Consider the following 8471-nt stretch of genomic DNA (forward strand, 5'->3'; position numbering starts at 1 on the left):
TGGGGAGAGGCATGGATAGAAGGGGAAGAGTCTTGCAAACAATATCAAAATGTAAAAGCTGTTGGTGGGAGCAAAGCTGTTTATAAATCGCTTTCCTTCCTTATGCGTTTCTCGTCAGAAGATCAGCAAACACTGAAAGATCCGGAAATTCTTTTAAGTTTTGCAAGACCTATGGGAGAAACAATATACTTAATGTCTTTGTGAGATAGTGTTGTTATTTTTTCAAATGGTCTTCTGCTAGAGTTTAGTGAATAGAAAGTATCAAATACATGCTAGTGGCAGGGGAAATATTACTTTAGCTACAGCCGATAAAAACATTTACAGATGAGTCAGTATCAGAAAGGTACAGGATGTTATATGGATCTATGACATTGTTTAGAGCTGAGTCAGAGCTACAGAAATCAGATCCAAATCCTGATTTTTTTTTTTCCAAGAAAGTGCTTTGATCTGGATTTTGGATTCATCTTACCCATCTTTTGTATCTCTATGATTATCATTAAAACAGCAGACTCTTGTGCATATCTTACCCATGACATTGGTGTATGCTTTGTTTCATTCACAATTTTCATGAAAAAGATTCCTATTATTGGGAGCTGTTTACACATTTTTTATGTTCTTTATTAAATGCATGGTGCTAGACAGTGTACATACATATAATGCTTGCCCAAAGAGGTTGCAGTTCACATGCAAGGCTACAGACAACATGTGGATAGTGTGAACACAAAAAAAGGGGCCGACTCTTTTTTATAAGAAAAAAGAGTGATAAGAGTATAAAAAAATTCTCGCAGCAAACCAACTGTGCCCACAATGGTGGGCAACCTCTGGCCCAAAAGCTTCATGGAACCCATTAAAGTTCTATGTGTGGCCTGTAAGACATTTTGTTTACTGTTCCACATGCAGGGTTGCCAGACTATGCAGGTTTCCATCCACCTAGGTTTTTTTCTTACTGGTATTACTAAAGTGACACACAGGTAAAGCAAGGCGAAGTGAGGTGCATGCAGATTGCACAATGTTGACTCTGATCCCTCTGCATCCAATGCACGTACCACTGTGATTCAGTTGGCACACCCAGCAAATTTTGGAAGCACAGTTAGAAAACCTACCCTACCATCTTACAGCCCACTGAGATGAAGGAAAGTCACTTATGTGGCCCACTGGCTAGTCCAGGTTGCCCATCGCTAGTCTAGCCATTGCCAAGATTTTTTTCCCCACAGGTATCAAAATAGAAAAGATTCCTCTGTTTTGCCCTGGGTTTCACTGTTTTATCGTGAGGGCACACCTACACAGCAGGGCTCAAGTCAAGATGAGCTCTGCAACTTCAGCTACGTCAATTGCATAGCTTAAGTCAAAATAGCTTAATTCGGCTTTTAGCGCTGTCTGCACTGCAGGAAAAACACTCTTCCTTTGACTTCCTTTATTCCTCATGAAACGAGGGTTACAGGTATCAGAGTAAGTCCTCCAGCTCCACATTATTTCAAAAGTAATGGCTTGCAGTGTAGACGCGCACACTGTATATTGGAATAATGTCCGTTATTCCGAAATGATGGTGCTGTGTAGACGTGCCCTGAGTGTGGCTGATCAGGGGATAATTCACAGCATGCCTCAGAATTAAGGGTTAGGCTGAGATTTGTAAAGCTTTCTACAGGATGGGGTGTCCAATGTGTCTTCTCCCCTCCTTCAAGGCATTCTGCCCTATGTGTTTCACCAAAGATAGTGGGCCAGTTCACCCATCTCCCCCTCTGCAATGGGAAAAAGGGTTGTTGTCAAGGAGGTAGCCTCCAGGATTGGATCCAGTGTTACTTTTCAGAGCAAGTGATAGTTATTTACCAGCCGACAGTACAAGTCACTCTGCTTGCTTTGGAAAGTGCTATACCTTTATATTAATCACAGTTCCTTGGGTGACCTTCCATTCATAAATACAAGTCAGCAAAACAAAACAAAATCCCTCGGCATGCTTCTCGCTCATATAATGAAAAGCAGTCGGATGTCAGAAGCGCATATGAAAAATCCTAAGCATCAAAATGCCTTTGACATCTTTATTAGTAAACAAACACAAGGAAGAAACATTTCTTGTGACACTGAGTTATGGAACAGTGTATTCTATCATTTGCTCTTGCTTTCCCATCATTCCTTCCCCACTTTCCTTCTCTCCTTTTTGACAAGCTGATTCCAGAGGCCAATGACAATGCCCATGTCTCTTTCAAGTTGAATGCATTTGCTCTGTGTTTGAGAGGGTAGCTTTCCTGCCCTTGGGTATCAAGTCACGCTATGTGGGGAAAAAATGCAGGAGTTCATAGACTGCTAAGTGCTTAGCCAGTGCACTTTCCTAAATGAAGGCAACTGGTGAGCAAGTGCAGCATTTAGAAATTTAAGAAAACATTTCTCCATTGGGGATGCTTGTTTATTCCATTGACCCCAGAACTGCAAGTTAAAATAAAAAGAAAAAACAATATAGGGATAGCTTGAGAAGAGAGAGGTAGGGAAAGAGCGCCAATGCTATTTTTTTATAGAGGCAAGGATTACTTTTTTCCTCCATTGAATTTACTGACCCACATAAAGAAACCACTTCACTTTGAACCCACAGCTTTAGGCCTACTTTTTCCTAAAGTTATCTCTCGTACTGTGAAACACACTTACAAAACATTTGAATGACTTAACAAATCAGAATAGGTGAAGTTCTAGAACCACCCTTCCGAGGGGAGCAGTATGGGAAAAAACTGATGGGTTTCAAGACTGAACTGGAAAAGTTTATGGAAGGAATAATATGATTGCCTAAAATGACATGTCCCCATCTGTGACTGCTAGTAGCAAATATCCCCAAAGGACAGGGATGGGACACCTACATGAGGACGATTCTAAATTACTACATTGAATTTATTCCCAAGTGTCTGGCTGGTGGCTCTTGCTCACATGCCTAGGGTCTAACATAGTGCTGTATTTGGGGTTGAGAGAGAATTTCCCTTAATCAGATTGGGAGGGATGTTCCTGAAAACCCTGGTGAGGGCTGACAGTTTGGTGAACCATTTGCTATGCTGGGAAGGGTCCATTTGTGATTGTGTGACTTCACTGGAGGGTTGAGCCACTGAATACTCACCTAGCAAGGTCTGCAACCTACAGGGGATGCCAAGAGTGGGGAAAAGATTGCAGTACTACCTCCAACCACTAGGAGGTACTCAACAAATGCATGCCAACCCATTTCACTAACATGTAATAAGAGTTTGGGTCTCCGGGGCTGCGTCTAGACTGGCATGATTTTGCGCAAAAGCAATTGCTTTTGCGCAAAATCTTGCCGCCTGTCTACACTGGCCGTGAGTATTTTTGCAAGAACACTGACTTTGTACTGTACAAAATCAGTGGTTCTTGCGCAAATACTCCCATGCTCCCGCTCAGGGATAAGCCCTCTTATGCAAGTATTCTTGCGCAAGAGGACCAGTGTAGACAGCCATGTTAATTTCTTGTGCAAGAAAGCCCGATGGCTAAAATGGGAGCTAGCCTTTGAAATGTTCTGTGTCGGTGATCTCTCCCTGTAAGAATAATTCAGGTGCTATCTTACCTCGGTCTTCGAGCCCTGCAAAATCTGCAGATGTCTGCTTTATATCTGCAGATATCCATGGCTGTTGATGTGGATATCCATGGCTAATGTTTGTAAATACAGATGAAGATGCAGATATAAATTTTTGTATCTGCACAGGGTTCTACGGATACTTACTCTTTATTGAGGAAATGTAGGTCTCTTGTATGTGACCCCTTTTAATACATTTTGCTTCATGAACACCCAGTAAGCAGGTATTGGGTTGTCTGTTCCATGCTTATTTAGCTATAAGTCAGTTTGCCACGTTAGCCCTGTAAGCAGGATGTAAAATGGTGGAGCCTTTTCCTGCCTCAGAAGCATGGCTGTGTAAGTCTTGGCTGATAAATGCACAGACCCAGGTTTTTGATGATATTTCATTAATTACCTGTGTTTGACATCACTGCAGCTAACTGTATAATACTGATTAATTAGAAATCAATGAAATTGCCATACCTACTCTTCTCCCTTTGTTCCTTTGCTTTGGGCACAAAGCTGCCTGGTGCACAGGTGTGGACCTGCAGATGCAGCTAATTCAAATCTCCAATCAAAAGTGTGTGGGTGCACACATACTTCCCATGTTGGCGCACCCATAGGGACAGCAGTGGTGCTGCAGGTCTCATTAGCATGAATCTTGGAAACAAAACACAAAGTCAAATTGAGTCCTTGGACTCAGTCTTGTGAACTTTCAGGTCTTGTGGTGCTTTATTTGATCCCTGTGTGTCAATTCACTACATTTCCTTGCAAAGTGGAATTAATTCTTACTATAAGCACATCTGCTGCTAAAGCCATCTTCATCTTATGAAATTGATTTTTCTTCACCTTCCATCGTCTCAAATAGGTATCATGCATGTCGCATTCTACAATGTTTTCTCTTGTTTATATCACAACATGGTACATTGGTAGGGCACTATTTTTTTTTTTTTTTTTCAGTCAGGACTCTCTACCTGAACAGGAGTCGGATAATATGAACAAGACATGTCACCCAGATCATTAATGAACACACATTTTGCTTTTGATACATCAAGGATTCAAACTGCTGCAGTCAGGGAAAGGGTGAGATATTTTATTTATTCATCTTTGGTAATTTCTTGAGTCAGTTTGATATATGAATTTCCAGAGAGATGCTGCCATTTCTTCACCAGTTTTGTGATAGATAAGAGATGGATTCAAAGTAGAGACAGCTCCAAAGCCTATTTTTTCACAGATTTTCCGAGTGTTCGTATCTGTATCTGTGCACTGAAGCTTATGTTTACCTTTGTGAGGATTTTAAACAAGAATCTTTAATCCTGAAAAACTAAGTAATCTGAGCTCAGGATCTGAACATTATGTCTCTGGTCCATCTCTCTTATAAAAGATGTAAATAGAAAGTCAGTGACCGATCACTCTGAGAATTCAGAAACTTAGATAATCAGGCCACTTATTTAGGAGTCCTTATATTTAATTTAGATACCTCACTTAGGCACTTAAGTCTGATAATTTTGCAATATGGTATGCCTGGAGATGCAGGAGAAATGATCCTTATTCTCTGGAAAAGATTTATTTCTCTGTTTAGCCATCAGTTTATGTATTACATAGTTTATAAAGTGGCGTTGTAAAACTAATTGGAAGAGGGGAATGGTCTTTTTGTGAGATATCAATGTTCCATAGTCTATTTTCTCTTTATATATAGGACATAATTTGTGTGCATGAAGTACATCTTGATTTGTATGGATCATTGTTTGGGGAAAAGGTTAATTCTTCCGTTTTCTGTTTCTATATTTGCAAAATCCTTTTTTTTTTTAAAAGCTCCAGAGGGATGATGAGTGTAGTATGACCAGCACTGCCCTTCTCATACAGAATCACTTGTCTGACTTTTTAATCAAGGCTTTCCAGTCTCATTCTGGAAACACAGTGCCAACTAGGCAAAAAGTGAAAGCACATAAGTTGAGTGAGATACACAGAGGACTCCTACTAAAACAATAGTGACAAACATTTATCAGGTAAAAAGAGTAACGCTTTTGCTAGCATGCATTTCACGTTAAAACTGAATATTGACCTTCTGTTAATATGACATTGAATTAAATGTAAAAAACTAATGTTCTAATTGCTTCTTGCTTCGTGTGTTCTCTTGTGATCCCTATTACAAACTTTGTACAAATATATCAGAATGAAAAGTAAAATTAACTAATTGAAACTTTCTGTTGAGCCCTAGTTAAAGGGTGGGATATCCTGAATATTGATGACTGTAATAAGAGAAATTCGCACACAAGCAATATTGATCAGGGAACTGCTAACGGTTCTCCCCTCAGCATATCATTCTACTCTGAAATGGCCTAGCAGCTGACGGAAAGGATTTACTCACAACTTTGTGCCTGGGTGCACCAGCACTACTGCAGGACTGCATTCTTCTCAGAAGGAATGATATGTCCTCTTGCTTGTTGATATAATGCTACCGTTCTGTCTTGGAATGCTACATACAGTTTGTGGCTTTTCATGTAGACCCCCCAGATCTGTGACCTAATCTAACCTGCCTGTATCAATTATGCCAAGGCAAGATGGAATCCCCTTTGATCAGTGTCATTCCTCTATACAAAAGGGGTAGCTGAGTTAGTCTGTGATAGGAAAAACTTAAAAAACAACAAATAGTCCAGTAGCACCTTAAAGACTAAGAAAACATGTAGGTGGTGTCATGAGCCATCTGAAAAAGTGGGTTGTGCCCACTAAATCTCATGATACCATCTACATGTTTTGTTAGTCTTTAAGGTTCTACTAGACTATTTGTTGTTTCACTATATATCAGGCATACCAGTTTATAGGGTCAGTGTCATAAAAATGGGTAGTATGGGTAATAAGCAGGAAGAACTGGAAGTGCTAATAAATAAGTACAATTATGACATTGTTGGCATCACAGAAACTTGGTGGGATAATACACGATTGGAATGTTTGTATGGAAGGGTACAGCTTGCTCAGGAAGGATAGGGAAAAAAGGGAGGAGGTGTTGCCTTATGTATTAAAAATGAACACACTTGGAGTGAGGTGGAGATGGACATAGGAGATGGAAGTGTTGAGAGTCTCTGGGTTAGGCTAAAAGGGATTAAAAACAAGGATGATGTCATGCTAGGAGTCTACTACAGGCCACCTACCCAGGTGGAAGAAGTGGATGAGGCTTCTTTTAAACAACTAACAATATCATCCAAATCCCAAGATTTGGTGGTGATGGGGGACTTCAACTATCCAGATATATGTTGGGAAAATAACACAACAGGGCACAGACTATCCAATAAGTTCTTGGACTGCATTGGAAACAACTTTTTATTTCAGAAGGTTGAAAAAGCTACCGGGGGGAAGCTGTTCTAGATTTGATCCTAACAAATAGGGAGGAACTGGTTTAGAATTTGAAAGTGGAAGGCAGCTTGGGTGAAAGTGATCATGAAATCACAGAGTTCACAATTATAAGGAAGGATAGCAGGGAGAACAGCAAAATAGAGACAATGGATTTCAGGAAGGTGGATTTTGGTAAGCTCAGAGAGCTGATTGGGAATCAAGACTGAGGGGGAAAAACAACTGAGGAGAGTTGGCAGTTTTTCAAAGGGACATTGTTAAGGGCCCAAAGCAAGCTATTCCGCTGTGTCAGAAAGATAGAAAATATGGCAAAAGACCGCCTTGGCTTAGCCATGAGATCTTGGATGATTTAAAAATAAAAAAGGAGTCCTATAAAAAATGGAAAGTAGGACAAATTACAAAGGATGAATATAGGCAAACAACACAGGAATGCAGGGGCAAGATTAGAAAGGCAAGGGCACAACATGAGCTCAAACTAGCTATGGGAATAAAGGGAAACAAGAAGACTTTTTATAAATACATTGGAAGCAAGAGGAAGACCAAGGACAGGGTAGGCCCACTAGTCAGTGAGGAGGGAGAAAGAGTAACAGGAAACTTGGAAATGGCAGAGATACTTAATGACTTCTTTGTTTCGGTCTTCACCGAGAAGTCTGAATGAATGCCTAACATAGTGAATGCTAGTGGGAAGGGGGTAGGTTTAGAAGACAATAAAAAAAGAACAAGTTAAAAATCACCTAGAAAAGTTAGATGCCTGCAAGTCACCAGGGCCTGATGGAATGCATCCTAGAATACTCAAGGAGCTGATAGAGGAGGTATCTGAGCCTCTAGCTATCATCTCTGGAAAATCATGGGAGACAGGAGAGATTCCAGAAGACTGGAAAAGGGCAAATATAGTGCCCATTTATAAAAAGGGAAATAAGAACAACCCAGAAAACTACAGACCAGTTAGTTTAACTTCTGTGCCAGGGAAAATAATGGAGCAGGTAATTAAGGAAATCATCTGCAAACACTTGGAAGGTGATAGGGAACAGCCAGCATAGATTTGTAAAGAACAAATCATGTCAAACTAATCTGATAGCTTATTTCAAATTAACTAATTCAAAATAAGTTAATTCGAAATAACGCTGTAGTGTAGACATATCCTGATTACGGTTATCCAGCCATTTATTCACCCACCTTATAGTAGCCACATCTAAGTTGTATTTGTCTAGTTTATTGATAAGAATATCATGCGAGACCGTATCAAACACCTTACTAAAGTCTAGGTAGACCACATCCACGACTTCTCCCTTATCCACAAGACCCGTTATCCTATCAAAGAAAGCGAATTCAAAATAACGCATCTAGACCCAAAAACTAATTTGAATTAGCGCATCCACACGGATTGGATGCTGGGTCGCATGTAAGGCCAGCTGAAACCGGTTCCATCAGGGCATCGGATCAGTAGTTGCTTTGTGTGGCTGGTGTCTGAGGCTATCTGAGGCTTGTGCTTAAAGGGACCCCCCCAGGACAGCCGGTTCTCAGCTTTTCCGCTGGCTTGCCTACCTCGCCGAGGTAAAGTATTTTCCTCTCTGCCTGT

The 8471-nt window shown here is 40.5% G+C and overlaps 1 long non-coding RNA gene across 1 annotated transcript in view; it reads left to right on the forward strand.

Moving 5' to 3' along the window:
• Nucleotides 1–5658, forward strand: part of LOC142826891 (uncharacterized) — a 55219-nt gene extending 49561 nt beyond the window's left edge. Inside the window, exons 2-3 of the long non-coding RNA XR_012901153.2 lie at nt 4502–4624; nt 5357–5658. This is a non-coding gene — a long non-coding RNA (uncharacterized LOC142826891). The remainder of the gene's footprint in view (nt 1–4501; nt 4625–5356) is intronic.
• The last annotated feature ends 2813 nt before the right edge of the window (nt 5659–8471 follow it).

The sequence above is a fragment of the Pelodiscus sinensis genome, chromosome 1 (assembly GCF_052426305.1).
Source record: "Pelodiscus sinensis isolate ZL-2025 chromosome 1, ASM5242630v1, whole genome shotgun sequence".
Taxonomy (NCBI): domain Eukaryota; kingdom Metazoa; phylum Chordata; order Testudines; family Trionychidae; genus Pelodiscus; species Pelodiscus sinensis.